Below are 9,717 nucleotides of genomic sequence, written 5' to 3'. Positions count from 1 at the left end.
GGCACAGTTAGCTCTACAAGGATCACCCGCTTCGCCGCCTTTGTCCATAGCACTTTTTCAGGTCCAAGTAAAATACATGTATATTCACTTTTTGTTTAAAATGCTGTGTTACATTCATTGTGTTTATGCAATCTATATTTAATAACTTGACATGAAAGTCTATTAAACAGTCGTTTAATACAGGGACGTAATTTCAAAGGACACTAACTTTGTGAAAGGGTTTATATCGGTGTATGCAATATTGTTAACATCACTGTGTGCTAAGAGTGCATTATACCAACAGGAATTGTTTAATAAACCAAGGCATTCAGCTACAGTATTATAACCAACTCAGTACTTTATCTTTTACATCCTTTCTTCAGACAGATTATAAAAGCAAACATACGTGCGTGCGTTCGTGTACTTACATACGTATGTAGGTACGTACGTACACACACACGCGCGCACGCACACACACACACACACACACACACACACACACATACATACATACATGACGATCGCTAGCTGTTAAATAAGGACGAAAAAAAATATCACAGTCCAAGTGGAAGATGTAAGTACAAATTGAATAAAACAAACAATTAATGTTGTTGGTTGTTAAATAATTCGAGACATATTAATAGAAATGTTAACTTGTCTTCAGTTGCCGCTGTGTAATCTTGTATCCGTCTCCAAACAAATTTACATGATATATATTAATTATATTTACAAGGCTGATTTTAAATAGCTAGAAAACGACCCAATCTGGTAAGATGTGGCATAATTATACTCGTAGCATATGCACAACACCGAAGCCCGCTCGTGATCACACATTGACAATGTTGGTCATATCATGAATATTTAGCAACATAAAATAATTTCAATATGTCCTACTTGTTATGTTCCATCTTTGTCTCAGTCGGGTTAATCGATATTCGGCAATTTAAACTGTGTTACCTGATTATTAACTTCAGTGCTTAAATTTGGTGACATTGTTGTATTAAAATTAAAATAACATTATTAATTCCTGTTGATATTATGATCAAATCGAGTGTTAGCGCACATATATTCAGTGGTTTGATCCCATGGCAGCGTATTGATCCCATGGCGTCTCTTTTCGTTTCAAAGTTATTTGCGTTACTACACTAATTGCTGTGAAGTTTAATATATTCTAAGCCAGGGTTACGATGTTTGAAAGTGTCCAATTATAAACAAGTGGCGTTACCATCTTGATGTTTGTGATTTATCAAGACAAAACAAAGAAAATATGGGAAGTTTCTTACTTGTCCTGGCTTTGGCGTCTCATGTGACACCTTCGTAAAGTGTATTTAAGATCGGCTGTTTTAGGAGAAAACCCGAGGTATTAAAGTGCTTCCACCTACAGCTTTGAAACTTCATATGTAGATGCACCCCGATGAGTTCTACACGCCACACCCATTTTTGGGTCACTGGGTTAAAGGTCAAGATCACTGTGACCTCTAAAAATATTCTGACATGCTTTCATTTATTCAAAACTGCACCCGCAGCCGAGCGTTGGCACCCGTTATGCGGTGCTCTTGTTGTAAAATCTGTTTTTTCCTTAACCCTTAGCAGTCTGCACAGGCTAATCTGGGATGACACTTTACGCACATGCATTGTGCCCAGTTTTCTCAGAACACGACTCGTATAATTATAGACAGTACACATGCAAAACAATTAATGTCACAGTGTCATACTTTATATATATATATGGTTGTAGACAGTGACATACAAAGACAAAGCAATTTGCTTAGAAGTTTAAAAAAAGAGATGTGTTTGTCAGAAACAAAATACCCCCTACTACGCCGCTTTGAAGCCATATATTTGACCTTTGACCCTGAAGGATGACCTTGACCTTTCACCACTCAAAATTTGCAGCTCCATGAGATACACAAGCATGTCAAATATCAAGTTTATATCTTCAATATTGCAAAAGTTATGACCAAGGTTAAAGTTTTGGGACACATCCAATGAATGAATGGATGACAGACAGACAGTCCAAAAACAATATAACCCCGATCAGAGGGCATAAAAACACACCGTACCTTTATCATAGATGACAGAATTTATTAATATAATACTTATACAGTGAATTCAAGCATCAAAACATGACTTAAGGTAAAAACTTTTATTTCCTATCAATATATTTGGATTATAAAAAAAGTGGATAATACAACAATTCCCTGCTTTTACTAATAAGTTACTACAATAAATTGAACAGCTTTTTTAAACATCTTCCCAAAAGGGTTTGAAATTCTGCTGGATATATTTAAAGCATAATGATAACCGCAATTAAAAAACATACATGTATATTTTATTGAAAATGACGGTCGCCAAACATGTATATAAAATGTCTTCAACGAGACTGCGATGACTTAACTTTATATAAAAATTAATAATTGAGCATACTCCATTTCTGAATGCCAAAAACAATACTTTCCCTACAGAATATGAAACATGGACAAAATTCGTTTCACAATATAACTTTATAGTTCAAAATTTCAAACAGCCTTATCAACAAATGTTTGTTAAAAAGTGTTATATATTGTTTACTGTTACATTATGATATCATCAGTTTTGGATTATTTCCAATCAAAACACTTTTGAGTGAATTTGAAAAATATATGCATCTAAACAAATTGCCAGTTACAGCATTCAAATCTACAGCATCTTGTTCTTTCCTCAGTCATTTTAATTTTCCTCATGCTTGATAAATGTACTTATCTTATTTCGAACGAAGTCTTTAATATTTCCCCCCAGTTCTTCTACTTAAACACGGGTTTTCTTTTAGCAATTTCTCGCATTCTGACTTTCCAGGCAATTTGTTTAGATGAATATATTTGTCAAATTCACTCATCACAATTCGTTGTTCCTGCGGCGTCCACTTTTTTTCCACTTTCTTATTTCGAACGAAGTCTTTAATATTTCTCCGAACGAAGTCTTTAATATTTCTCCAACTTCTTCTACTTAAACACGGGTTTTCTTTTAGCAATTTCTCGCATTCGGACTTCCCAGGCAATTTGTTACGATGCATATATTTTTCAAATTCACTCATCACAACTCGTTGTTCCTGCGGCGTCCACTTCTTTTTTCCTGAAATATAAAATACCAAGATTCATACCATAACATGAATCAAATTGACAACTGCAACAATTTATGTTCATGTAAGTCGTCCACATAATAACGATATTATATGAACAACATTTCAAATCATCGGATGAGGACATGATCATGTTAAAATAAGCAATGCTGAACCAAATATATACAAAGAGAACAATATTGTTGTTTCATGTTGCCAGAAATATACAGAGTACATGTTATATCCAAGATGACAATTATACTATAACGCAAAGTAATGCAAATATTCTTCCAAACAATTATTACACACGCAAATAACTATATTCGGGTTTAATGAATTGGTTCACTGTAAGGTGTGGTAAAGCCTACATTCTAATAGCGCCTCCTAGTGGTATACTGTAAGCAACACTGTACACGAAAAAATGAACCACATAGTCCAAGCTTAGTGCACGAAATGTTCAAGCCACACACCTTGAAATGAAATACATGTTAATCAATACATAAAGATGCAATTTGAAAGTGCGCACAATTGTCAAAAATATATAGCCTAGTTAGCAAGTAATTTATTTATTTATTTATTTTTTAAACTGAAAGTAGGATTTCTATACGTATACGTCCATTTCAAAAAACGCAATTATTTGTAAGTTTTAAAGTGCAAAAAAGACGGATTTCTACCTTGTAACCATCAGATATATTCTAATTGGCATAGATAAAATATGTTTCTTATTTATACTTAAATTTACTATGCCAAATAAGTTGTGTGGCTTTAAACAACAATTAAATTTCGATGCTATTAAACATACCACTGTTATTTCTGTTTTTCTTTGTTTGCCTTTTTAAATCCTCATCCGAGTCTTCACTGTCTGGAGCTACAACAATATTGATGAGGCATCGTGAGCTTAAGATTCTTTATCACATTGAATTCAGTCTGATCTAAAAAAATTTAATACATCATCTTTATGTTTAAACAGCGATAATCCCATCTTTCTATTTGTAAATGACCAGATACTTCAGGTTTTCAATTAAAGTACAACACATAATTTGTAAAACACCTGGTTAGCTAATTAGGAGGTAAAACAAAAGAATTTCTTGTGCAGGTAGAAAGCAATAATTGAATTGTATATGAATCAATTGTGAGGGTCGTTGCACTCAAAATAATATGACAGATCCTCTTCGTTAAGTAGGACAAAGTTGCAATAACTTACAGTGCTTTCTTTTATTGTAAATCCAATCTGGATCACCCACATCATCATCATTATCATCCGTGTCATACCCTGCTCCTTGATATCCTAAGATATGAAAAACGAAAAAATGGTATAATTTTGGTTAATACCAATGACCTGAGAAACACAGCCATGAACTATGATGTTTGCAACATTAATGCAACATAAATTAATTCACACACACACACTTACTGGTAACTTATTTTTTAGTCTAGGCTACCCAGATTTGAAACTGATCGTAATACTGTCAATATCCAATTAAATATTCTGACCCAGTTTCATTCCTGTTCGCCAATATAGGATAAGCAATCCAAACAATTTCATTTCAGTTTAAAAACTTGACTTTGTAATCAATATCAAACTGACCAAAATTATGAATTGACCTAGGTATGGTTAACAGAGAAAATACATTGACAAAGTGTCACAAATATCAGTAAATACATATATAGCATATACAGCATCTAAATAAAAATAAATTACATTTGATCTAATTGCCCATTTCTTACCCAGGTACTCAATTTTTAAACATGGACTAAATATTGGCAATGCAACATCCTGAACAAGTTTAATTAAGTGTTTATGATTATTGTACTTAATCCTTGCGCACAATTTAACTGTTGCAGATTCTATGTCAGAACAACTTCAAAAATATGTTTGTTAATCATTGTACATATTTGAACAGAGATGTAGAACACATTTGTGTTGTAATCATCATTAACTGTTCAGCCAAAGTTTGAAGTTCCCACTCACATGCCTGGACAATTATAACCTGTGCCTCATCCACATTTTCTGTGAGCAAAAACTGTTTGAACAGCATGAAGAATCCCTGCAATAATGTAAATATATCATACCAGTAAGTACTCAAATTGCCTAAACAAATTCTCTTATCATCATGAAAAGCACTACAAATGTTGGAAAATAATAAATTAGTTGGTATTTTGTTTCTTTACATTTACACTCATTTGAAGTGGAAGTTATAACCTATTACATGGGGAAAATGAAATATTCAAAACCATTAACTAGTATCAGTTATTGCCCCAAGGAATATGGGTTTTTATAGCACAAAGACAAAATGCATTTTGTGTGTAAATCTTTGTTAACAGTCACATTATTCTAGTGAAATTAATTATCGCAAGGAAAATACCTAAGTTATTTGGTCGAATGTCACAAAAGAAGACTTTGGTTAGGGAATCAGACACACATGGCAATGGGGACTCAATGGTTGTTTTCACTTTACTTCCCACCTCATAGACCAGATCGGCATCAGCCTGTAAAAGTGCAAAAGTAACAAGGGCTGTTTGTAAAACATTCATTCCCCCATATGGGCTGTCAGTTGTAGTGGCAGCCATTGTGTGAATACGTTTTTGGCACTGTGACTTTGACCTAGTGACCTGAAAATCAATAGGGGTCATCTGCGAGTCATGATAAATGTACCTACGGAGTTTCATGATCCTAGGCGTAAGCTTTCTCGAGTTATCATCCGGAAACCATTTTACTGTGTCAAGTCACCATGACCTTGACCTTTAACCTAGTGACCTGAAAGTCAATAGGGGTCATCTGCTAGTCATGATCAATGTACCTATGAAGTTTCATGATCCTAGGCGTAAGCGTTCTTGAGGTATCATCCAGAAACCTTTTTTCTAAGTTGAGTCACCGTGACCTTGACCTTTGACCAAGTGACCTAAAAATCAATAGGAGTCATCTGCGAGTCATGGTCAATGTACCTACGAAGTTTCATGATCCTAGGCATAAGGCTTCTTGAGTTATCATCCAGAAACCATTTCACTATTTCGGGTCACCTTGACCTTTGACCTAGTGACTGGAAAATCAATAGGGGTCATCTGCGAGTCATGATCAATGTACCTACGAAGTTTCATGATCCTAGGCCTAAGCGTTCTTGAGTTATCATCCGGAAACCATCTGGTGGACGGACGGACATACGGACGGACAGACATGTGCAAAACAATATACTCCCTTTTCTTCGAAGGGGGGGCATAAAAATAATACACATAAATAATGGCAAACTGGCACGAATGAAGACAAGATCTCATTCATAACTTTTATCAGTGAATAAGTTAAGTAACATCAATTTAATGTTGATTTCTGTGATCCTGGGACTTGATGAAACCACACAAGAGCAAAGCAAACCATCGCGCACATCCAAATGGGTACAAAACACAAATGAGAACAATATCATGTTCTTAAGATAATCAGTGAATCGAATTAAATGCTACCACCAGCATTACTGCAGACTATCAGGCATACTGTAATAAATATACTGCAATATAAACAAGAATATCAGTGAAACTGATGGATGCTCCCTGATAATGCGCTTCGTCAATCTTTGTGTTAATTACCAACTAAAAAAATTACATTATTAGCCTTGGTGACCTTGACTACAGTGACCTCAAACCTCATCAAAAGGTAGAGGTCCATGAAAGGTACCTACATGCCAAATATGTAAGAGATCGGAAAAATATTGAAGGTGCTATGAGAAACTGTAACAAAACGGTTACAGAAAAATCTATTAATAGCATCTGTGACCTTGACCCCAGTGACCTCTAACCTCATCAAAAGGTAAAAGTATAAGCAAGGTATCTTCATGCCAAAGATGTAATAGATCGGTAAAATATTGAAGGCGCTATGAGAAACTGTTACAAAAGTGTGACGGAAGGAAGTAAGTAAGTAAGGAAGTAATGAACTTCAAACTGGCAACTATATGCCCCCCCAAAATTTTCAGGGAGCATAAAAATACACATGACCATGTTATATGCTGTTGATTAATGTACATGTATCACGACAAATGATGTGCCTTCTATGATTCAAAAATACGTGGACAGTCACTAATAATTCTGTAAATAACAGTATCTGCAGTAACAGGAAAATATGCGTAAATGTAGAACTTACTAATACATTGTTCTGTTACTCTTCGTTTGTTGTTATGTTCACTTCTTTTTGGACTAGGTCTTCATCAAGCTGCACATGTATAAAATTGAATATAGCACACATGCAAATGAGACATAAGAAATGAGTAAAGATATATTACAAAGTTTATCTGTCATCAAAATGTGCATCCATACTGGGATTCTAACCAGGAGCCTTTATAAAGCTTATAAAACGAACATTCTACCGATCAAGCGATCTGGTTACTCTCTCATCTTTTACAGCTAGTGAATCAGATGTCAGACCATACATAAGCCTACACTATTACTGCAATATGAAACAATCCCATATACAAAATATAAGTATGGTATATGTAGCACAAAAACTCGTTCCCCTGTGATTTAAAAGTTGCTTAGTCAACAAAAATTGTCCATAGGACATCTCGCTCAGCTTTTCTACTAATCTCAGTTAGGTCACAGCTAGGTTTGAGCTTAGTGAGAATGTGCATTCCTTGTGACCTCCTTGTGATAGTGAATACATATGCTGAGTTTCAAGTGCAAAATTGACATGTGTTGGTATGATTTTTAGTAAGAAATGGGGAATAATTGTGACTTGCAATGACATCTCATTAACAACTGGTAGAAAATTACATGTTCACTTCACATTTTCTGTAAAATATCATACTCCATATATATCAATGTGTATTAATGTGGAATTTACTTCAACTTAGGATACTGCAGTATTAGAAGGCGTCAGAATATATAATGGCTGGAATATATAGCACCACAAAGTTTGCGTCTTCTATGACTCAAAATGAAATCTTACAAGAATAAGTAGACAATTCGTTGTGTTTTCGACTACTTATAATTGAAAACAAGACATGTGTCATTAGGCCACAAATGCCCCAAAATTCCACTTTTGTTACAAAATTTCTTGTGACCTTGTCCAGGTTTTTTTTAGCCCGATTTTATAGCCGAAATTTGGCTATGTTCCCAATCCCAAAAAGTATACTATTTTCCCAAAATGTGGCAAAAAATTCCCAATTTCATGAAAATGCCGATAAAATTCCCAATTCCAAAGCCATGGGCTATCTTCCCAAAAAGTGGGAAAAAAAACCTGTTGTCACACTGACCTTTGACCTAGTGACCTCAAACCATGTTTGATTGTAGATCTCAATGAGATGCATGCACATGTGAAGTTTAAAGAACATAGACCCAAGAGTTTTCATTTTATGAGCAAGGTTAACGTTTTGGGACAGACACACACATACAATAACTGACAGACAGACAGACAAAAAACAATATACTGTCTGATCATTTGATCTGGGTGCATTAAAATAAACACTTCTGTCCATCTTGTTACTGGAAATGAGAATCTCTACACTACTGACCTGATCACAGGGGGCGAGTCCTGCGGCTGTTTCCTCTCTCCTCGGTTGTGGGTGTTCTAGCCTCTCCGTTGTGGGCCGCCTGGCCCTGGGGCGGCTGCCTCACCTGACCCTTCGCCAGAAGCCCTTGACCTATGAACCCGTTCTACTGTGAGTGTGGGCAATTAGGGGTACAGGCTGCAGGCCCAGACTGATGGGCACTGGAATGTTGTCCATTTTCTCAGTAACTGAGGTGTAGGCTGAGATTGTCCAAGGCTTCCTGATAGTGGCCTTTCCCTTGCTGGCTGACTGACTCTGGTCTTGCTGTTGCTGTGCTGCAGCTTTCTGCAGGCTTCCATCAATGACCTGTAATGGAGCCTTGCTGGGAGCTGCTCTGTTATCTCGGAGGCAGTATTAGCCTTGCCTCCTGTGGTAGCGCGGCAAGGGGGCAGGGGAGGACGCAGACATGCACACGGCTGTTTTGATGACACTCTCGCTGATTGTAGACAGACCACTGACTTCAAGTTACCGAGGTTACCGCTCACTGAGTGTGGATGGTGGGTGACTGGGTGACTGTGGAGACAGGCAGTGTGCTGGAGGTGGACTTTATCTTACACGTGATGTTCACTTAAAGTGGCGGTTGCTTATCTTTGTGTTTGCCTCTCCTCTGTACCTGCTGATAAAATTAAATGAGCCGCGCTCTGTGAAAAAGGGGTTTAAAGCATATGTCGTCCCAGATTAGCCTGTGCAGTCAGCACAGGTTTATCAGGGACAACACTTTCCGTCTTAACTGGATTTTAACTAAGAAGAGACTTTCTGCAAATAAAAAATACCATAAAAGCGAAAAGTGTCGTCCCTAATCTGGGACAACACATTACACACATGCACTAAACACACACAGGGCCCAAATACATCTTGAATATTGAGTTTGTAAATACGTCAGTTAAGCTAAATAATTGCTTTAGTTAGTTTTCATCCAAGAATGAAAAAATTAACTTTTTTGATAACTCTGATAACTTCTTCATAAGTAACGCATAGAATTTACCAAATAAAAATATACTGTTTATACATTTTATTTCATAACGATGAAATGTTGCACATTAAGAAAACCAATGTTTTTTAGCTAATCAAATTTGCTCCTGTGAAAAATTTATGGCACTGTTGTTCTCA

The 9,717-nt window shown here is 36.0% G+C and overlaps 1 long non-coding RNA gene across 2 annotated transcripts; it reads right to left on the bottom strand.

The window, feature by feature from the left end:
* Nucleotides 1-2,933: 2,933 nt before the first annotated feature.
* Nucleotides 2,934-8,804, bottom strand: LOC127870979 (uncharacterized). 2 transcript variants are annotated; one of them, XR_008045024.1, is made up of 7 exons: nt 8,572-8,804; nt 7,206-7,274; nt 5,443-5,566; nt 5,049-5,124; nt 4,281-4,364; nt 3,879-3,944; nt 2,934-3,090 (listed from the first exon to the last, which is right to left on the bottom strand). It is a non-coding gene; the product is annotated as an uncharacterized LOC127870979 (long non-coding RNA). The 2 variants fall into 2 exon arrangements; XR_008045025.1 differs by lacking the exon at nt 5,443-5,566.
* Nucleotides 8,805-9,717: the final 913 nt, after the last annotated feature.

The sequence above is a fragment of the Dreissena polymorpha genome, chromosome 3, assembly GCF_020536995.1.
Source record: "Dreissena polymorpha isolate Duluth1 chromosome 3, UMN_Dpol_1.0, whole genome shotgun sequence".
NCBI classification, from domain to species: domain Eukaryota; kingdom Metazoa; phylum Mollusca; class Bivalvia; order Myida; family Dreissenidae; genus Dreissena; species Dreissena polymorpha.
This window is presented reverse-complemented; position numbering and strand designations above follow the sequence as displayed.